Raw genomic sequence first — 23,923 nt, forward strand, 5'->3', positions numbered from 1 at the left:
ATGAACCCGACCTCAGTGTAATAGAAGTGACTTGGGACTGCAAGGGCATAATACAAAGTATCAACTGACTCCTTTAAGAACGAGTTAAAATGAATCATTTTAACCAAACTGAAATGAAAGGCAACCCTCAGATACACTACCTTTAAGAACAAGTTAAAGTAGAACTTTGAATATTTTCTTTTCACAAGTGAAAACACAGACACAGGAAAAACACCACCATGTAACAAAGCCAAAAATACTTTGCTGAAATAATTTGAATTTGTAAAGCCCAAGGATCATTTGATGCAGATAAAGCCATGCAATTGTCTTAACTATTATTCTTAAGATTAGATTAGCAATGGATTCAAATTTTGACCCACTCCAATTTGCAAATACATTCCCTGCAAAAATATTAAATGGTGGCTTATGAACAAATTTAAAATAGCAGAAGTGAACTTTTTCACTGCAATTGGCAGGAAGAGTGGATATACCTTTCACAATAAGGATAACATTGTGGGTTTTCAGCAAACAGCATGGCCTAGTGGATAGCACATAGGCTTGGGAGCCAGAGAACCTGGGTTCTACTTCCAGTTCCGCTAGGTACCTGCTGTGTGACCTAGGGCAAGTCACTTAACTTCTCTGTGACTAATAATAATGTTGGTATTTGTTAAGCGCTTACTATGTGCAGAGCACTGTTCTAAGCGCTGGGGTAGACACAGGGGAATCAGGTTGTCCTACGTGGGGCTCACAGTCTTCATCCTCATTTTACAGATGAGGTAACTGAGGCACAGAGAAGTTAAGTGACTTGCCCAAAGTCACACAGCTGACAGGTGGCAGAGCTGGGATTCGAACTCATGACCTCTGACTCCAAAGCCCAGGCTCTTTCCTCTGAGCCACGCTATAAAATGGGGATTAAAACTATGAGCCCTACTGTGGGACAGGAACTATGTCCAATCCAATAATAACAATAATATTAATAATAGTACTAACGATGGGATTTGTTAAGTGCTTACCAGTGCCAGGCACTGTATTAAGCACTGGGGTGGATACAAGCAAACTGGGCTGGACAGAGTCCTGTCCCACATGAGACTCATAGTCTTAGTCCCCATTTTATAGATGAGGTCACAGGCACAGAGAGGTTAAGTAACTTGCCCAAGGCCACACAGCAGACAAGTGGTGGATTATCTTGTATCTACCCCAGTGCTTAGTACAGTACTTGGCACACAGTGAGAGCTTAATACTATAAAAATAAAATTATAAATCCTAAATTATAACAAAATTCTACTAAGTACCTGCATATTCAATATCATTAAGAGGCAGCATGGCTTAGTGGAATCATGGGCTTGGGAGTCAAAGGTCATGGGTTCTAATCCCACCTCCGCCACTTGTCTGCTGTGGCCTTGGGCAGGTCACTTAACTTCTCTGTGCCTCAGTTACTTCATCTGTAAAATGGGGGTTAAGACTGTGAGCCCCATGGCGGACAGCCTGATTACCTCGTATCCACCCCAGTGTTTAGAACAGTGCTTGGCACAGAGTAAGCGCTTAACATATACCATTATTATTATTATTGTTGTTATTAACTGAGCCTGGGTATCCATTTGCAGTATTGGTAAGATTGAAGGCATTATTAATAAGAGGCTGATCAAAAAGTGCCGCTTATTTATACATGGCAATAAATGAACAGGGCCAAATAGCTCAAGAAGGGAGAGCAACATACTATACAACATAGTTTCCATGCCACACATTTAACAAGGGGCAAGAACTGTAGTCTAATGGAATTTATACTTCTCAAGAAATTGCAAACGGGGAGCTTATATAACAAACAAATTAAAGTCAGTCAACTCAATTTCATGAACCTTCTGGGGACCGAGATTTACGTTTGGTCATCTCAAACTGTGACACTGAAACTGACTGCTTATCTTGGGACCACATTCGGATAAAAACACTTTAAAATGTTCTTAAAAATGAAGTTTGCCATTGGGGCATTTGTAAAAGGGTTGACTATTTTGTTTTGTCCTTTCCTCGGGATTCCTGAGGGAGTTCAAATCAGGTATAAACATTTTTACAATTCTCATTAATGTTATTGCTTCTGCCTACTTTTCTGGCTAAACACAAATCTTTTTCAGGGTGAGAATTATATTCTGCAAAGTTGAGTTGCAGATTTCAGGATCTCATTTATGTTGGCTGGAATTTCCCGACTCATTGATGGAGAGTGGAAAAACATTCCACAGAGTTGCCATTGGCTCTGTACTGCAGAAATACAAGCTACAGTTTGGATTGGTCTGCTGGCCAGTTTCAACAGGAAGGAAGCTTGCAGCTCCATCAACTCTGCTTGCACCATTAGGTGTTACTTTGACATCAGAATTGTTCGTTTCAAGGAAATTTCTTAGGACCGAAAGTCACAAAATGAATTTAGTCTACTAATGAGGCAATAAAATCAATTGTCAGCAAGCAACAACTGAATCTGGACCGCTATAAATACGACTCTACTTGGAACCATCCAATTAAAATGACTCTGGATGAAGTCTCGGGCTTTGGGTCTTGAAATGTACGTGTATGCATCAAAACTAGGAAAAATTAAATTTTATGAAACTGGCATGGTATTATCTAAGGCCACAATTAGAAACTGATGAAGAAATATAGTCTTCAAACTTTCAACACTCCATTACGGCCCCACTACTACTATGACAAGGACTGTAAGGTTGTAGTAGGCAGGGAATGTGTCAACCAACTGTTACCTTGTACTCTCCCCAGTGCTTAGTGCAGTGATCTGTACACAGAAAGCACTCAATAAATACCACTGATTGATTGAAAGGCTATAAAGATCGCATGTGAAATGTGTGTTTTTTCAAAACAAGTCATAATTTTGGTCTACTACTACTAATAATGCTGGTATTTAAGTGCTCATCATGTGCCGAGCACTGTCCTAAGCGCTGGGGTAGATACGAGGTAATCAGGTTGTGTTCTAAGCGCTGGGGTAGATATGAGGTAATCAGGTTGCCCCACGTGGGGTTCACAGTCTTAATTCCCATTTTACAGACGAGATAACTGAGGCACAGAGAAGTAAGTGACTTGCCCAAAGTCACAGAGCTGAGAAGTGGTGGAGCCGGGATTAGAGTAAAAGTGTCATCTCTTGTGGTTCTTAAGATTTAGCTATCAAACTACTAAAAATTGCTGTCCCTTAAGTCCAGGTGCTATTACCAATCATGATTATGACAAAAAGAAAATAGGCAAGCCGCACTGAAGACTGAAAAGCTACATGGTTTGATGGAAGGAGCACAGAATTGGAAGGCAGGAAAAGTCCCAGCTCCACCATTTGCCTGCCCTGTGACCTTAGGCAAGTCCATTTCTCTAGCCTCAGTTTCCTCCTCTATTAAGTGAGGCTTAAATATCTGTTCTCCCCTCCTACAAATTGAGCCCCGCTGAGGGACAGGGACTTTGTCCAACCTGATTATCTTGTATCTAACCCAGCATTTTCTTGGTACAGGGCTTAGTATCCAGTAAGTGCTTAATACGTATCACAAGTATTACTATTACCACCAAAAATAAAAAAAAGGAAAAAAAATCTGGTCAAAAAACTGATCTTTCTTGATCTTTCCTTAGAGTTTCCAAAGCAGAGGCTAGAACATTTTCATTCCACTCCCTCTTGTCTCCTCTTCCAACACTGCACCTATATTCCCCACAGTCTTTTGCAATACAGCTTCCACGTACAGCTCAGGGACACGTTCAGCTGTTTCTCTCCACGAGCTAATGGCCATTCCTCAACCCACAAATTGGGAAAACTGCCTTAACGTTTCCCTTTGCGTTGGAATAAAACTGGTGAAAATGATGATGTGGTTAATACCATAATCTTTAGTGAGGAATAAGCCGAATACAATCTCATTAACCAGTGAGATGACTTCATGCAATCCATTCTATTTTCTTTTACAATGGTCATGTGCCTACAGAGAACAAAAGTGTTTCTGCATCAAGAATATCAGGATAGCTGTTTCTCATTTTTCTTTATCCAAAATACATTTGGGAACTTCTAACAACCACTTCATCACTTGGCCTCTGGGCTTTCCATCCTGGCCTTCTGGGCCTGTTTACTTTCCCATAATTGAAACAAGAATACGATTTTCTTTAACAAGGCAATTAAAATACTACAAATTCTTACACTGCCTTTGCCTCTGTGTACCTGTTTGTGAATTTTTAAAAAAGACTTCTTTATAAGGATACTAATGTATGCACTGCTTGCTAAATCCTATCGTTTTAATTTTAAACTCTGACTTTACAGGTTTTAGAAGTTCTTCACTTCTCTACTTCTGTAACATGCCATAATATGAAATTTTAAAACTATCTCCACTGGAGCTTGTGAAAGTGTTTCAAACATGTTTGCAGGAATGAATACTTTGAGTGGACATGACTCTACTAAAAGCCTTCAAACCTGATAAATCTTGATAACTTTCAGCAAAGCCTGAGTTATTATTCATCAAGCAAACCACATTAAGTTGTCAGAGAACGGGAAAAAGCTGACGTTCAAAGGTTTAAATATTTTGCAAAATAGTCTCATTATGTAGGGGAAGGAAAATGCCTTCTTTCCCCACTCCCCCTTAAAAAGGCCTTCATAAATTATCAATTGTCTCCAAAAGATGAAAACATCAATGTGAAATTACCTATTAAAGAAAATTGACAATTCAAGCAAAATTTCCTTCAAAGGGATTGGGAAAAAAAGATATAAAGTCCTCTTTTAGATTTCCACCATACCTTTAATGATAAAATTTCATAAACCAAGCATACTTATATCCTATTTTCCATATGCAGAGTGGCAAAAATGCTGGTCATCCCAACAAGCTGATTCAACCCACCTCCCCATCAACAACTTTTAATCGATTACATAGTTGAGATTCATTCCTTCATTCATTCATTCAATAGTATTTATTGAGCACTTACTATGTGCAGAGCACTGTACTAAGCTCTTGGAATGTACAAATCGGCAACTGATAGTGACAGTCCCTGCCCACTGACGGGCTGAAAGACTCCAAACTGAAATTCCTTGTGGGCAGAGAACGCGTCTACCAACTCTGTTGCATTATATTCTCCTGAGCTCTTGGTGCAGGGCTCTGCACACAGCAAGCGCTCAATAAATCCTACTGACTGAATGATAAAAGGAGGCCTATGTTTGAAAGGCTGACTTTCACCCTGGTAAGTCAGGTTGAAAGGTCAATTTGTTTCTTAAACGTTCTATGCTTTTACATGGAACAATGCCTTCAGCACTCTGTGATTCCTAGAAATATAGTACAAACTCATTTATCCAGGCACGACCTGGATACATGAAAATGTGGGCAGTCCAAGGTGATCAGTTTAAACACAGCAAGGCTTATGGAAAAAAGCATAGGACTGGGAATCCATCGGCTCTGGGTCCTCCGGGCATCGGCTCCACCACTTGCCTGCCTGCCATGTGATCTAGGGTAAGCCACAAACTTCCTGGGCCTCAATTTCCTCACTTGTAAAATAGGAATGAAATATATATTCTCCCTCCCTCCAGGGATAAGTCCTGTGGAGATATGATTGTGTTTGTGGTCGTGACTGACACATGATAAGCGCTTCAATGCTCCTTCATTACTACAAGAAGATACCTTATTTAGCATACACTACAACATGGGATAACAGCTCATTGCTGACTGCAAGGAATTACTGGTAATAGTGGAAATCCAAATGGGTCACCACTGTATAGACAACTATAGTTCCTTACTCTATGCTGAACCAAAAAACCAGAGTAAATTAGAGACAGAATGGGGTTAAATGAAAAAGATACTATAAGGATCAACAAAGATTTATTCAGCCATACGAAAGAAGATCAGTACTGTAACTAATGCACTGTAAAGTTAGTGCACCAGTTTAATTTTATCAAAATGAGATCGACAGCCAGGTCTCCACCCCCACCCCCAGGCTTTCCACTTTCAATTACTGGGAAATTTCACTTTCAGAAGCATCACTTTTGAATGTGAAGGAAAGCCATTTTTTATTAATAAAAACACCTTCCTCTTTGCTTTAAATCAGTTAATTTTTAAAAAGTAAGATTAATGGACCTTTTGACATTAATTACAAAATAATCTACACTAGTTTAGTGAGACTGCCCCCCAGCATTTATATACCTATCCTTATTCTCTCCCATTTCTCCTGTTGGTGATTTATTTTAATCCCTCTTGCCCCTCCTCTAGACTGTGAGCTCCTCATGGAAAGGTATCATGTCTGCTACCTCTGTTGGGGAGTACTCTCCCAGGTGCTCAGTACAGTGCTCTGCACACACTAAATACGACTAACATTAAAGAGCATCCAAGTTTAAGAATAAAAACACATACCGTACCCACTGCTCCAAGTTAAAACTTAATTAGGATGCTACGAGGGCTGGAACTCGTTGTGTTAGGTAATGTGAAAAACTACGAAAACTGCCAGAACCAATCATTCACGGTTTAGAGCAGAACCAGGAGGTTCTGTAAAAGAACGAACCAGTCACTATATGCATAGACTCAACCATCCTTGCCCTCAAGGAGAGCCCTGAGTAAGGTACCCTTACGGATCAGTTTTCCAGGGACAAGCTGAGATGTTCTGAGGTGCTAGAGGCCATTAGCATTCTGAGATGTCCAGGAATATCAATATCACAGGCTGAAAGCAAGTGATTCTGAGAACTGCGGTTAGGAAACAATCCTTGTACACCGAGATAGTTCTGCCACTGAAATCCCCCACCCCCCGCCAAACCCTTGAGGTATCTAGGGCCTGCTCCACCAACATGTTAAACAGGCATGAGCCGAAGGAGCGGAGGGAGCCAGGAGTCAGAAACAGCTGGGCAAGGGTACTCAAAGATCCTAAAAACAAACAAAAAAAAACTTCAAGCAGTGACTCCCTCCTTTCCCTGTCTCCTCTGGAGCTGAGAGGCGGTGCAATCTCCACCAAGTGGCCGACCAACAAAGGAAGAGAGGGTGACACCGGGCCTTGACACCCTCCACACTGGTCCGCGGGCCCGACCCCAAGTCACGGCAGTCACCGCGGGTGAGGCGAGATCCAGTGGAAGCTGTGCAAGCTTCAGGTGCCACTGTGCTGTTACCACCAACACCTGAAATCTTCAGAGGAACACCTCTTGCCAAATCTTAGGTGGTGAAGGCAAATATCGAGAACCCAGACTAGGAAACGAGGAGGAGAGGGAGGCAGGTGCTTGTAAACCATCTCAGGGCTGGGGCAGTGGCTGTGAAGAGCCAACTCCAGCCCCATCGTTTCAGAAAAGGTGCCACTCTTCTTTTCACCAACCTCCGGCAATGGTGACAGTCCCAGTTGAAGGCGCACAAAAATATGGTCACCAGTTCTAAAGGGGCAAGATAAACACTTCCTTCCTAAAAGAATGTTTTATATTTGCTTTCATTTTCTTTTATTTGGGCCATAAGGTCACTGACTAGGGAGGGGGTTCCACGTTGACAAAAACTGGAAGGAAGGACACTTGCTTAGAGTTAAAGGACCTGAAATTTACTTCTAAATTCACCAACTCACTAGGTGACGGAGCACACTGCTTAACACTGGTTTTCTCACCAGCAAAGTATTTTTTTACCAAATTTAAAAAGGATTTTTTTTCAGTCGAACGACACATACAAAATATCTAGAGCTCCACTGAAGAAAGAGGTACTGTCATCTCCAGGTACCTAATTCTAACTTTCTTATCGTCACTGCCAAAACACACAAACCAAATAAAGGAAAATTTCTAAGTTATGAAAATTACTAAATGTGACTGTCTCCTAAATTTAGAGATCACACCATCTGATTAGAATCTTGAGAAAGCCCTCTCTCTATACAAGTCTCCCAGCAATGAAAAAAAATACTGGAAAGGTGAAGCATCTATATCTAATACTGATGCTTAGCTTCTAGATATACACCTTGTGAAATTTGCCAAGGGCTGATAATGCTCTCCGATGAAAGCTTTCCATGGATATGCCAAAAGAAACTTAATTTGAATGTGTGAAACACTATGAATATATCCTTTGATCTCCATACCCCTTCACAGTCAATTTCACATTGGACTAAGTACAAGCCACGGGGAAAGAATACACTAATTGCAAATGCAGTAACAGATACCCAAGAATTTAGCAGGGGGGCTACAGGTTTCAAATTCCCAATTATTTTTGATAAATGGCAAAAGGACCAAAACTAAAATCAAAATAATAGACGTAGAGCCACAGTGGCAAGGGGATCTTAACATGCAATGTATGTTAAATCCATTATGTATGTACATATATATACACACGTATATTTTCATATTCTGAACATTAGCAACTCACTTCTGGGTTAATAGAATTCACCCACCCCCTTACACTTGCCCAATTCTAAAATATGATCTTTCAAACTCCTAGACAAATGCAAATATCACCCTCTTCATCTCATTTTACAATGCACTCTAAGTCTGAGAAATAAAAGCGAGTTTTCCTAAATTGTACTGATCATCAAAGCTAATTTGGATCCTAATAACTAAAGGCAGGTTTTAAAAACAGTGTCGATACAGAAAATTACTAAAAAGTGCTGTCCCCTGTTCTCAAAAGACACACAAATCACATCTAGCTTATAGTTCGCAGGATAAAGCGTTCTAACTTCTGTGTACATTGCTGGATGAAACCTGATTTTCCAACAAAATGAAACATGAAATATAGGTTTCTCCTCAATCCAACCATTCCTTGGAAATGATAAAGTTTTCCTTGGGCAAGAGGCCACCTTCGGCCGTCCCAAGCATTTAATAGCAAAATACGTTTCTGGTCTGTCCTGGCATAAATCTATCCATCATGCTAATGAGTAGTACACACTCAATGCACTATTCCTCCAGAACCCATAACCAACTTGACAGGATTAGCTAAAAAAACTACCAAAAGGCATTGTGTGTAGATTTGCATTTGTTGGGCAACTGAGTTTGCAGACTCAGCTGCGCACAGTTAACCCAATCTCCTAAATTCACTAAATGTGTTCATTGTAAGGGAGTCCTACCAAAACTTTAGCCTAAGGCAAGACTGACATGAGCCTGGGCTGGCTTCTTTCTCCCAGAGAGGAGATCGAATGTAGGTTCTGTTTCCATTAAAACTTTATTTTAATTGATATTTAATTTTCTGAAAGCCAATAGGTGGAAAATTCTCATGTACCTCATTAGTAGAGATGGGATCTACTTGCGGAAAAATGCACTAAATATATATAAAAGCACAAAGTCCTCAAAATGATGGGTTTTTCATGGAATTGTGCTTTGGGAATTTAAAGTTATTTCACATATATCGTGAAAAATTACTATGGATCTATGGTAACATGCATAATGTAACTGATCTGATTAACTCATCCTAATACTCATTTAAAGGTTTGTATTTTAAAGGGAAACCTTTAAGGAACCAATTACATTGTTTCCAGCTCTCTCTCCCCCCACCCCCCACACCTCCCCCAAGAAGTTCTGAATCACTGGAATTTTTGTTCTATTTCCTGCTAATACATTGACAATACCAATATTCAACGTATTTGGCCACTGCGAGTGATAACAAAAGAGGATCTATATGATTTCTCGATCCAAATTTCGGAGCTTTTTCAGAGAGCTTATTCAGAAACCGCAGCTCACATACTTGACAGACTACAGTCATTATTTCTAGGAATATAGGCAGCAAATACATTAGGATTAAATGGAAAATTACAAGCGTTGTTACCAAACACCTGAAAAGAGAATTAGTGTTTTACTGGCCAATTTAAATCAATTTCCCAGGTGTTACCTAAATATCACCGTACACTGAATGTACTGAATTGTAAAACTCAAAAAACGGTCAGATGTGTCAAATCTGTTGCTTACCGCACAATTTTATTCCATCTAAAGAATGGCAAATATGCCAGCTCTACAAAATGTCAGATCCCCAAATTGCCAATGAGACTGTACAGCATCTTCGAGCTACACTAGATATTTTTGCCCACCCCCCAAGTATGAATGAACTGGACCTTAAGGTGACACTTCACGCCAACCTGTTTAACACAGCCGAGCTAATGTCAAAATTGGTATTACCTTATTGTTGACTGGCACCTCTGCCCTTTACCTTCCCGAACTTTCCAAAGAATGAAAGGTCCTGGCCACCTCCAGGACCTGGATCGGGGTCCTGGATCTCATTAACCAGAGAGGGACCCAAGTGAAGCTGCGAATTCCCACTCCCCTCCTAGAATCCCCTCTTATCAGAAATATTTCAAGAATTTCTCCACAACAATTAAGCGGACTTGAAGGATGGAAACCCTGACAACTCAAATATACTATATATGGAATCAAACGGGGCCAAACATCTAAACACACAAGAAGCGAATCGCCCGCTCCCTGACGCTTGGAGATCCAAACACTGAATGAGGAGCCCCAGACAACCCAGGCCTTCCCTCCCTCCCTCCAACCCAAACACACACACACACACACACACACACACACACGGCCCCCTCCCCATTCCACCCCACCTGTCCTGTCACCTGTCCGGCAATCTCGGGACCCTCACCGATCCAACTGGGAGGGACTGCGATGGAGGCAGAAGGGAAGGTGTGGGGGGAGCCCGCATTAAAGATTTATATACATATTTATACTCGATCATATTTACTGAGTGCTTACTGTGTTCAAATCACTGTACTAAGTGCTTGGACGGTGCAATTTGGCAACAGATAGAGACAATCCCTATCCTACAGACGTGTATATATATATACACGTATATGCATACACATATACATACACCCACATACACCCACATGGACCCATACATATGCACCCATATGCATGCACACATATGCAAATATACAAACACAAGCGCACACACATGCACCTATACATACACATATGCACACGTGCAAATATACAAAAAACACACACATGTGCAGCTATACATGTACTTATATGCACACATCTACACGCAGATGTGCACATCTACACGCATATATATACACACACATATATATTTATATATGAATATATGCATACAGTCTCCTCTTGGGAAATGGGGACCAGAGGCAGAGTGGCGTCGCGCCCACTGACAAAAAGCAGCAAGCCGGGGATGGAGCAAAGGGAGGCGAAGACAGCGCCGGGCGCGGAGTAAGGCGCTGTGTACCCAAGGGAGCGGTGCAGAAAACGTCTGAACGACTAGCGTAGGGCTCCTGCCCCTCGGCCCGTCCCCAAAGCCGTCTTTTACTTTTCCCCCCGAGGGCCGAAGAGGGGGGACGGAGGGGGGGGGGGTCCCCAGGCCCGGTTTTGGTGTCCCCCCCTATCCCGGGCGGGCGGCAGGCCTGGGGGCGGCCTTTCTCCCCTCCCCCGGCCGTGTCCCCCTACACGGCCCCTCGCTTCCAACGACGACCGCCCCCTCCAACCCTCCCAAAGCTTCCCGGACGGAGGACCGGTCCCGGGGAGCCCGCCCAAACACCCCCCCCAAATAAACCGCCGGGCCCGGGGGGACGGGGGGGGGGGGAGGAGGAGGAGGAGGAGGAGCAGGAGGGAAGGAGGAGCAGGAGGGAAGGAGGAAGGCAGCCTCTCTTTCCACGGGGCCTTGCCAGCTCGCTAAAGCCCCTCGCGGGCTTCGACCCCGGCGGGGAAAGAGGCGGGGGTGTGTGTGTGTATATATCTATATACATACGTATATGTACGTGTGTGTGTGTGTATATATCTACATACGCACGCACATATACACGTATGTATATGCACGCGCGTTTGTATATCTATATACATACGTATATATACACGTGTGTATGCATATGTGCGTATGTATGTGTGTGTAGAGGGCCACTCGTAGGCTTCGACCCCAGCGGGAGGGCGAGGCGGAGGGTGTGTGTATACGTATATATGTGCATACGTGTATATATACGGATATACACACACGTATATATGTACGTATGTATGTGTGTGTGTTGTAGGGGGGCCACAAACAGGCTCCGACCCCGGCAGGGAACGAGGCCGGGGGGGTGTATATATGCAAGCGCACCCCCACACACACACAAGTATGCATGTGTATGTGTGCATGTATGTGGGGGGGGTCCACTCGCGGGCTTCTACATATATATTTATAAACACACACGTATGTATGTATGTGTGTACGTGTGTGTGTGTAGGGGGAGCCACTCGCACCCTTCGACCCCGGCGGGGAACGAGGCAGGGTGTGTGTGTGTGTATATATGTATATGCATACATATATATACATGTATGGATGTGTGTGTATATATACGGGGGGGGGGCACTCGCACCCTTCGACCCTAGCGGGCAACGAGGCAGGGGGTGTGTGTGCACATATATACATATATGGATACATATGTATACATACATATACATGTATGGATGTGTGTGTATATATACACGTGGGGGGGTAGGGGGGGTCACTCGCATCCTACGACCCCGGCGGGGAACAAGGCGGGGGGTGTGTGTGTGTATATGAGTGTGTGTGTAGGGGGGCCACTCGCACCCTACGACCCCGGCGGGGAACGAGGTGTGTGTGTGTATATGTGCATATACATACATATATATACACGCATGTATGTGTACGTATATGGGGGGGGCACTCGCAGGCTTCGACCCCGGCGGGGACCGAGGAGGGGGTGTGTGTTTGTATATATGTACATGCATACACACATATACGTATGTGTGTATGTGTTGTGTATGTATGTGTGCGTTGTGTGTGTTTATGTGTGTGTTGGGTAGGTATGTGTGTGTAGGCTTCGACCCCGGCGGGGACCGAGGCGGGGGTGTGTTTGTGCGTGTGTGTGTATACACACACGTATTCCATGGCATTTACTGAGCGCTCCCTGTGTGCGGAGCACTGGACTAAGCGCTTGGCATGGACAACCGGGCCACAGAGAGGGACCCTCCCCGCGCAGTGACGGCGTGTGTGTGTGTGCAGGGGGGGGGGGGGTCGGGCTGCGGCCCCCCTCGCCGCCCGCTTACCCCTCTCCGTCTCCTCCTCTTCCTCGTCGTCCTCGTCGTCGTCGTCGGCCGCCGCCTCCCCCACTAGGGCAGCCGTCTCCGCCGCCGCCGCCGCCACGGCCGCCAGCTCCTCCTCCTCCTCCTCGTCGTCGTCGGCCGCCTCCTCGGCCCCCTCGGCCCCGGCGGAGGACCGGTCGGTGGGGTGGGTGGGTGGCGGCGCCGCCGCTCCCCTCAGCTCGGCTCTTTCCTTCTTCCCTCCTCCTCCTCCTCGGCGGGGCAGGACCGGCCGCCGCCGCCTCCTTCTTCTCCCCGCCCCCCCCCCCGGCCGCCTCAGGATCCTCTCGCACAATATGGCGGACAAGTCTCGCGAGATCTCAGACGCCGCCTCTCCTCCTCGGGCCCCGCCTGCGCGGGGAGGCGCTTACTACGGGTCCAAGACCTCTTCTAGGCCCACAGTCTTCATCCCCATTTTCCAGAGGAGGGCACTGAGAATAATCAAAATATGATGATGGCATTTGGGAAGTGCTTACTAGGTGCCCAAGAGCTCTTCTAGGCACACAGTCTTCATCCCCATTTCCCAGAGGAGTGTACTGAGAATAATAAAAATGTAATGATGGTGGTTGGGAAGCGCTTACTAGGTGCCCAGGCGCTCTTCTAGACGCACTGTCTTCATCCCCATTTTCCAGAGGAGGGCACTGAGAATAATAAAAATATAATGATAGTGGTTGGGAAGTGCTTACTAGGTGCCAAAAGCTCTTCTGGGCCAACAGTCTTCATCCCCATTTTCCAGAGGAGGGCACAGAATAATCAAAATATAATGATGGCATTTGGGAAGTGCTTACTAGGTGCCCAAGCACTCTTCTAGGTGCAATGTCTTCATCCCCATTTTCCTGAGGAGGGCACTGAGAATAATAAAAATATGATGATGGCATTTGGGAAGTGCTTACTAGGTGCCCAAGCGCTCTTCTAGGCGCACTGTCTTCATCCCCATTTTCCAGAGGAGGGCACTGAGAATAATAAAAATATAATGATAGTGGTTGGGAAGTGCTTACTAGGTGCCAAGAGCTCTTCTGGGCCAACAGTCTTCATCCCCATTTTCCAGAGGAGGGCACTGAGAATAATCAAAATATGATGATGGCATTTGGGAAGTGCTTACTAGGTGCCCAAGCGCTCTTCTAGGCGCCCAGTCTTCATCCCCATTTCCCAGAGGAGTGTACTGAGAATAATAAAAATGTAATGATGGTGGTTGGGAAGCGCTTACTAGGTGCCCAGGCGCTCTTCTAGACGCACTGTCTTCATCCCCATTTTCCAGAGGAGGGCACTGAGAATAATCAAAATATAATGATAGTGGTTGGGAAATGCTTACTAGGTGCCAAAAGCTCTTCTGGGCCAACAGTCTTCATCCTATTTATTTTGTTAATGAATTGTACATCGCCTTGATTCTATTTAGTTGCCATTGTTTTTACGAGATGTTCTTCCCCTTGACGCTGTTTAGTGCCATTGTTCTTGTCTGTCCGTCTCCCCCGATTAGACTGTAAGCCCGTCAAACGGCAGGGACTGTATCTGTTGCCGACTTGTTCATCCCAAGCGCTTAGTACAGTGCTCTGCACATAGTAAGCGCTCAATAAATACTATTGAATGAATGAATGAATCCCCATTTTCCAGAGGAGGGCACTGAGAATAATCAAAATATAATGATGGCATTTGGGAAGCACTTATTAGGTGCCCAAGCACTCTTCTAGGTGCCCTGTCTTCATCCCCATTTTCCTGAGGAGGGCACTGAGAATAATAAAAATATGATGATGGTGGTTGGGAAGCGCTTACTAGGTGCCCAAGAGCTCTTCTAGGCACACAGTCTTCATCCCCATTTCCCAGAGGAGTGTACTGAGAATAATAAAAATGTAATGATGGTGGTTGGGAAGCGCTTACTAGGTGCCCAGGCGCTCTTCTAGACGCACTGTCTTCATCCCCATTTTCCAGAGGAGGGCACTGAGAATAATCAAAATATAATGATAGTGGTTGGGAAATGCTTACTAGGTGCCAAAAGCTCTTCTGGGCCAACAGTCTTCATCCCCATTTTCCAGAGGAGGGCACTGAGAATAATCAAAATATGATGATGGCATTTGGGAAGTGCTTACTAGGTGCCCAAGAGCTCTTCTAGGCACACAGTCTTCATCCCCATTTCCCAGAGGAGTGTACTGAGAATAATAAAAATGTAATGATGGTGGTTGGGAAGCGCTTACTAGGTGCCCAGGCGCTCTTCTAGACGCACTGTCTTCATCCCCATTTTCCAGAGGAGGGCACTGAGAATAATCAAAATATAATGATAGTGGTTGGGAAATGCTTACTAGGTGCCAAAAGCTCTTCTGGGCCAACAGTCTTCATCCCCATTTTCCAGAGGAGGGCACTGAGAATAATCAAAATATAATGATGGCATTTGGGAAGCACTTATTAGATGCTCAAGCACTCTTCTAGGTGCGCTGTCTTCATCCCCATTTTCCTGAGGAGGGCACTGAGAATAATAAAAATATGATGATGGTGGTTGGGAAGCGCTAACTAGGTGCCCAAGCGCTCTTCTAGGCACACAGTCTTCATCCCCATTTCCCAGAGGAGTGTACTGAGAATAATAAAAATGTAATGATGGTGGTTGGGAAGCGCTAACTAGGTGCCCAAGACCTCTTCTAGGTGTACAGTCTTCATCCCCATTTTCCAGAGGAAGGCACTGAGAATAATAAAAATATGATGGTGGTTGGGAAGCGCTAACTAGGTGCCCAAGACCTCTTCTAGGTGTACAGTCTTCATCCCCATTTTCCAGAGGAGGGCACTGAGAATAATAAAAATATGGTGATGGTGGTTGGGAAGCACTAACTAGGTGCCCAAGAGCTCTTCTAGGCCAACAGTCTTCATCCCCATTTTCCAGAGGAGGGCACTGAGGATAATAAAAATATAATGATAGTGGTTGGGAAGTGCTTACTAGGTGCCAAGAGCTCTTCTGGGCCAACAGTCTTCATCCCCATTTTCCAGAGGAGGTCACTGAGATTAACAAAAATGTAATGATGGTGGTTGGGAAGCGCTTACTAGGTGCCCAAGCGCTCTTCTAGGCCAATAGTCTTCATCCCCATTTTCCAGAGGAGGTCACAGAGAATAATAAAAATATAATGATGCTGGTTGGAAAGTGCTTACTAGGTGCCCAAGCACTCTTCTAGGCGCACAGTCTTCATCCCCATTTTCCAGAGGAGGTCACAGAGAATAATAAAAATATAATGATGGTGGTTACTAGGTGCCCAAGTGCTCTTCTAGGCACGCTGTCTTTATCGGAGAAGGCAGCAGTGTGACGGAGAAGCAGCGTGGCTCAGTGGAAAGAGCATGGGCTTTGGAGTCAGGGCTCATGAGTTCGAATCCCAGCTCTGCCACTTGTCGGCTGTGTGACTGTGGGCAAGTCACTTAACTTCTCTGTGTCTCATTTCCCTCATCTGTAAAATGGGGATTAAGACTGTGAGCCCCACGTGGGACAACCTGATTCCCCTATGTCTACCCCAGCGCTTAGAACAGTGCTCGGCACATAGTAAGCGCTTAACAAATACCAACATTATCATTATTATCCCCATTTTCCAGAGGAGGACACAGAGAATAATAATATGATGCTGATGGCGGTTGGGAAGCTCTTACTAGGTGCTAAGCGCTCTTCTAGGCTCACTGTCTTCATCCCCATTTACCAGAGGAGATCACTGAGGGCATAGAGAACAATAATAATATGATAATGGCATTTGGGAAGCACTTACTACGAACCAAGCGTTCTTCTAGAGTCTTCATCTCCATGTTCCAGAGGAGGAGACAGAGAATACTAATAATCTGATGATAGTGTTTGGGAAGCGCTTACTAGGTGCCAAGCGCTGTTTAGGCTCACAGTCTTCATCCCCATTTCCCAGAGGAGGTCACAGAGAATAATAATGATATGATGATGGCATTTGTGAAATGCCCACTAGGTGCCCAAGTGCTCTTCTAGGCTCACAGTCTTCATCCTCATTTTCCAGAGGAGGTCACTGAGAATAATAAAAATATAATGATGGTGTTTGGGAAGTGCTTACTAGGTGCCAAGCGCTCTTCTAGGCGCACAGTCTTCATCCTCATTTTCCAGAGGGGGGCAGAGAGAATAATAATACTTTAATGATGGCTTTGGGGAAGCACTTACTAAGTGCCAAGCGCTCTTCTAGGCGCGCTGCCTTCATCCCCATTTTTCAGAGGAGGTTACAGAGAATAATAATTATATAACGAAGGCATTTGGGAAGCGCTTACTCGGTGCTGAGTGCTCTTCTAGGCTCACAGCCTCCATCCCCATTTTCCAGAGGAGGTCACTGAGGGCACAGAGAAGAATAATAATATGGTTATGGCATTTGTGAAAAATGTACTAGGTGCCAAGCGCTATTCTAAGCACTGGAGAGGATAGAAGGTGATCAGGTTGTCCCAGGTGGGACTCACAGTCTTCATCCCCATTTTCCAGAGGAGGTCACTGAGGGCAAAGAGAATAATAATAATATAATGATGGCATTTGGGAAACGCTTACTAGGTGCCAAGCACTGTTCTAAGCGGTGGGGAGGATTGAAGGTGATCGGGTTATCCCAGGTGGAGCTCATAGTCCTCATCCCCATTTTCCAGAGATCATTGAAGGCACAGAGAAGTGACTGGCCCAGAGTCACAGAGCTGGCAAGCAGAGGAGGCGGGATTAGAACCCATGACCTCTGACTCCCCAGCCCGGGCTCTGGCCACGTAGCCATGCTGATTCTGCCCTGGGCCAGCCCCTTCCAACTCCCCAGAGGATTGTCATTAATTCATTCAATAGTATTTATTGAGCACTTATTATGTGCAGAGCACTGTGCTTGGGGTGTCTCGTCCCCTCCTGCGGCCTGCCGAGATGGGGCGAGGTGGGGGGGTGCAGGTCTGTGGGAAGGAGCTCCGGGAGGAAGGTGCGGGGCCGGGGAGCAGAGCCCCAGGAAGAAGGTGAGGGGCCTGGGTCAGAGCCTCGAGGAGGAAGTTGCGGGGTGCGGAAGGAGAGACCCAGGAGGAAGGTGCGGGGCTTGGTTCAAAGCCTCGAGGAGTAAGGTGAGGGGTGCAGAAGGAGGGACCCAGTTAGAAGGTGCGGGGCCTGGATCAGAGCTCCGGGGAGGAAGGTGTGGGGCCGAGAAGCAAAGCCCCAGAAAGAAGGTGCGGGGCCTGGGTCAGAGCTTCGGGGAGGAAGCTGCGGGGCCCGGGTCAGAGCCTCGAGGAGGAAGGTGCATGGCAAGGAAGGAGAGCCCCAGGAAGAAGGTGCTGGGCTTGGGTCAGAGCCCCTAGGTGGAAGGTGCGGGGAGTGGAAGGAGAGACCCTAGGAAGATGGTGCTGGGCCTGGATCAGAGCTCCGGGGAAGAAGGTGCGGGGCGCAGAAGAAGAGACCCAGGAAGAAGGTGCGCGGCCTGGGTCAGAGCCTTGAGGAGGAAGGTGCAAGGCAAGGAAGGAGAGACCCAGGAAGAAGGTGCGGGGCCCGGGGCAGAGCCTCAGGGAGGAATGTGCGGGGCCTGGAAGGAGAGACCCTAGGAAGAAGGTGTGGGGCCTGGGTCAGAGCCTCGAGGAGGAAGATGTGGGGAGCAGAGAGACCCAGGAAGAAAGTGTGGGGCCTGGATCAGAGCCCCGAGGAGAAAGGTGCGGGGCTGGGAAGCAAAGCCCCAGAAAGAAGGTGCGGGGCCTGGGTCAGAGCTTCGGGGACGAAGGTGTGGGGTCCGGGTCAGAGCCTTGAGGAGGAAGGTGCATGGCAAGGAAGGAGAGCCCCAGGAAGAAGGTGCGGGGCTCAGGTCAGAGCCCCTAGGAAGAAGGTGCAGGGCGCAGAAGGAGAGACCCTAGGAAGAAGGTGTGGGGCCTGAATCAGAACTCTGGAGAGGAAGATGTGGGGCCGGGAAGCAGAGCCCCAGGAAGAAGGTATGGGACCTGGGTCAGAGCCTTGGGGAGGAAGGTGTGGGGGCCCGGGACCAAGCCCGGGAACGGGGTGCTGAGGGGAGCCGAGGGGAAAGCGGGGCACTGCTTCCACATCGGGGTGGCAGGGACCGCTGGATCCGCACCCAGACCCGGCCCCGGCCCCACTGGCTCAGAGATGGGAGCAGCTGGACCCCGGCAGCCGGGGTGAAAGTGATGCCTTGGGCACCCTTCCATGCGACACACTTCGAACAGGTGGCGGGGCAGAGGACACACCCCTGCAGACCATCGGGAAGGCGATGCGGGCTGCCAAGAAATCAAAAGTCAGAGACTTATTATTATTTTATGGTATTTGTGCTCTTCCAAGCGTTTAGTACAGTGCTCCGCGCCTGGGAAGCACTCAATCAATACCACTGCTGATGGCTCTCACTATGCCCCAAGTACTGTTCTGAGCACCAGAGTAGATAGGTTGATTAATCAGGTTGGACACGGTCCAGGCCCCACAGTGGGGGGGGGCCCAGTCTAAGTAGGAGGGAGGTAAATTGGATATTCCTATTTTACAGGAAATCAGTGCCATAGAGAACAGAAAAGTCACAGAAATGAGTTTGAAGAAACAACCTGAATGTTAGATAATAATAATATTGGTATTTTTTAAGTGCTTACTATGTGCCAAGCACTGTTCTAAGCTCTGGGGGAGATGCAAGGTAATCAGGTTGGACACAGTTCAGGTCCCACACTGGGCCTCCCAATCTAAGTAGGAGGGAGGGGGATTGGCTATCCCCATTTTACAGGAAATCAGTGCTGTTTAGAACAGAAAAATCACAGAAATGAGTTTGAAGAAGCAACCTGAATGTTAGATAATAATAATAATATTGGTATTTGTTAAGCGCTTACTATGTGCCAAGCACTGTTCTAAGCACTGGGGGAGATACAAGGTAATCAGGTTGTCCCACGTGAGGCTCACAGTCTTCATCCCCATTTTACAGATGAGGTAACCGAGGCACCGAGAAGTTAAGTGACTTGCCTAAAGTCACACAGCTGACAGGTGGCAGAGCCGTGATCTTTTTAAGGTCTGGATGAGGTGTGACATCTGTTTCATATTTTGCAAATTTTCTAGAACGGCAACCTGCTAGATTCGATTTTTCAGGGTAACAACTCAAAAGAGTTTCTCCTAATACAGAATTATTTATGAAAGCTTAAAAAGGTTTCAGGGAATCGCAAACACTGCTACATTGTTCCATCCATATCAAAAATATTCATGTCGCTAGCAGATGTCTCCTTTCAGTGCTATTCTGCTATTCTTCCTTCTCATCCAGAGTAGCCTTAATTAAGTATTTTCTTCCTTGTACTACTTACAAATGTGAGCAGCGTGGCTCAGTGGAAAGAGCCCAGGCTTGGGAGTCAGAGGTCATGGGTTCTAATCCCAGATCTGCAACTTGTCAGCTGTGTGACTTTGGGCAAGTCACTTTACTTCTCTGTGCCTCAGCTACCTCATCTGTAAAATGGGGATTAAAACTGTGAGCCCCACGTGGGACAACCTGATCACCTTGTATCCCCCAGCGCTTAGAACAGTGCTTTGCACATAGTAAGCGTTTAACAAATACCATCATTATTAAATGTGAGGACTAGTCCTAGTGAAGACTTCACTTGAGTGACTTTTCTTTCAAGAAACTTATTCCCCATCCCCCAATTCCCCGTCAGAGTATATTATACTGTATAATTGGACAGTCGACATCTACTTGTCTCCCTAAATAGAGAGCCCGTCATTGGGCAAGGATTGTCTCTATCTGTTGCCGAATTGTACATCCCAAGCGTTTAGTACAGTGCTCTACACATAATAAGTGCTCGATAAATACTATTGAATGAATTGCAACCTCCTTCTGGACATAAACTTTTTTTCCCTCCTACTGTATGTTTTCCAAGCATCTAGTATTGTTTTCTTCACGCAGTAGGTGCTCATTAAATGTTGATGATAATGATTTCCCAGTCCTTTTTCCATCCCAAAAATGCCCAACGAAATGTGTCCTGATCAAAGTGTTGGAAATAATTTAGAAACTATTTTTTTGTACTCCATATCTTGGCTGCTTATTTCACTCATTCATTCAGTGGTATCCATTGAGAGCCTACTGTGTGCAAAGCACTGTATCAAGCTCCTTGGAAGTGTGCAGTGAAGTTTCACATTAAGAAAGGATCATACTCTCCCTGATGTTTGGCTATCCAAATACTGGATGAGGACTCCCTGAGACCCACAAAACACACACACACACAAACACAAGATTTTTGTTGTTGTTGTTGGTATTTGTTAAGTGTTTAATATGTGCTGAGCACTGTTCTATACGCTGGGGTAGATACAGGGTAATCAGGTTGTCCCACGTGAGGCTCACAGTCTTCATCCCCATTTTACAGATGAGGTAACTGAGGCACCGAGAAGTTGTGACTTGTCCAAAGTCACACAGCTGACAAAGTAGCGGAGCAGGGATTAGAACCCATGTCCTCTGACTCCCAAGCCCGGGCTCGTTCCACTGAGCCACGCTGCCCACTAAGCCACCCCTACCAGCCAGTACCATGACAGTGGCAGAAGGAAAAGGGGAAAAAAGTACCCAAAATCTAAAAGGGGAGATTGTAAGTTTGGAAACCGGTGCATAAGGAAAGATTGAATCCGTAAAGATAAAACAGAAAAACAAAAGAGAACAGCATTAACAACCACCCGGGGAGGTAAGGGGGTGAGGAGACCCAGGTGATTGCCTGGCAACAGGTGCCATGGGAGCAGCTGAGGCCACAGGCTGCCAACACCATCCTGCTGCCATGTGGCGGGTTTAAGACGGTCAGTATAGAATAATTGATTTTTCTCTCATTTCTCTTTTAGGGATTGAAATACTCAAAACTTCATGCCTGCCCAAGGTGCTTTGGTCATTAAGGATAAAGAAAATTAAAATTACTTCAACAAAAGCAATAATAAAGATTCTTCTAATTAGTCATTTGTTAGATGCTTACTCTGTGCTAAGCACTGCCTTAGATGCTGGATTGGGAACAAAATAGGTTGGACACAGGCCCCGCCCCAGACAGGGCTCACCGTCTTGGCTAACTTCATTCACTGGTAACTGAAAAACCACTACACTTCCAAATTTCAAAATTGGCCTCTCTGAAGGATTATTGCTATATTTTATTTGTAGGAAATTGATTAAGTAATTTTAGGCCATAAAAGTTGCATTACTTTTATTATTAAATCCTTGTTGAATTTCACTTAGAAACCACAGCAAATCACCGCCCAACAATTTTTTGGAGAAGTAATGATGTAATTTCACATAAAAAGGCTGTCTTGTAGAAGTCGCTCTTGCGATACCTCGTTAGTAGTTGTTTTGTTTTCCCTTTTTCATTTTAAAAATGAAGTTACCTTCTTTTGTTTGGGGGTTTGATTTAATTCATTCAGGCTTGGGCTACGAAAGAAAAAAATGGTCTGCTTGGTAATGGCCTGGATCCCCAAATAAAGCTCTAAATTTCAAAGAATCCGGCACTTCTACAGAGGTGATCTACTGAAATACATTTCTACTCACCCCACAGCCCAGGCTGATCTCAGATGTAGTAAACTCTTGGTAACAGGCTTGAGACTCAGGAAGTCAGGGTTTCCTTGCTGTGCCACAGTTGACAGACCTTAGTCTCTGAAGGAAGGGTTTCACTCATTCAAACTGTTTTACTTCAGTCTAGGCTGGATTATGTAAACGTAAGGGGATCATGTCTACCCGTAGGGAAGGTGAAACACCCGGCATCCCAGTCCAGCCATGATCTTCAATATTCCAATTCAGGAGAAAGCTGTCAAAGATGAGAAAAAGTAAAATGAACGCTTTAGCTCATGAAAACTTTCTGAGAGCTGGAGGCCTGTTAAGTTTCACACAACTCACTTCCAGCTGCCAGATACACACACACACAAACACACACACTTTTATTCCACGGGCTTGGGAGTCAGAGGTCATGGGTTCGAATCCCAGCTCTGCCATTTGTCAGCTGTGTGACTGTGGGCAAGTTACTTAACTTCTCTGGGCCTCAGTTACCTCATCTGTAATATGGGGATTAAGACTGTGAGCCTCACGTGGGACAATCTGATTACCCTGCATCTACTCCAGTGCTTAGAACAGTGCTCTACACATAGTAAGCGCTTAACAAATACCAACATTATTATTATTATTCCAAGATGACCTTGGCCACATCAGGACTCCCTTTTTTCTGAGGGAGGCTCCCTCTTTGCTCAAGCACCCAGGACTCAGTTCCTCCTTCCCTCATTCAGAGTGAATGACTCAAAGCCTTTCTTCTCAGAAATTCCAGCATCAGTGCTAATGACCTTTACTCTAGGGCTATGCATGATGGAATCGATCCTCCTAAATCTTTGAGGGAGGGTGTGGCCATCAAACCCCTAGAGAATGCATGACCTTGAGCATTTTCTCTGTGGGACCAAAGTTGAGGTTGGCTATCCTTTCAGCTATTAAAAGTTGGGTATATTGTACTGGCTTTTAGAGTCTCTTCAATTGGCAAGGATTGTCACTCTTTATTGCTGTATTGTATTTTCCCACAGTAAGCACTTAATAAATACGATTGAATGAATGAACCACATCTCGGTTCTCTACTGTCTTTAGGGACTATGTTTCCTAGCTACACACATTCCATAACCAGGGACTTCTCACTAGGCTAAACAGCCTTCAGGAGGTAAACCATAACATCCAAGAAAAAATATTGTTTCTTCGGTCTAGCAAACGTGCTTTATTTATGCCTTCTCTGGAAATTTTATCCGTTGGCATATTTTTATTTACATTATAAGTTTACCTGCCTGTTTTGCCACTGTAAATAGAACTAAGCAAATCAAATTATATACATAAGTGCTGTGGGGCGGAGGGAAGGGTGAATAAAGGGAGGGAATCAAGGCAATACAGAAGGGAGTGTGAAAAGAAGAAATGAGGGCTTAGTCAGGGAAGGCCTCTTGGAGGATATAGTAATAATAATAATAATAATAGTACTTCTTAAGCACTCACTATATAATAATAATAATAATGTTGGTATTTGTTAAGCGCTTACTATGTGCCGAGCACTGTTCTAAGCGCTGGG

The sequence above is a fragment of the Ornithorhynchus anatinus genome, chromosome 2 (assembly GCF_004115215.2).
Source record: "Ornithorhynchus anatinus isolate Pmale09 chromosome 2, mOrnAna1.pri.v4, whole genome shotgun sequence".
Lineage (NCBI taxonomy): Eukaryota > Metazoa > Chordata > Mammalia > Monotremata > Ornithorhynchidae > Ornithorhynchus > Ornithorhynchus anatinus.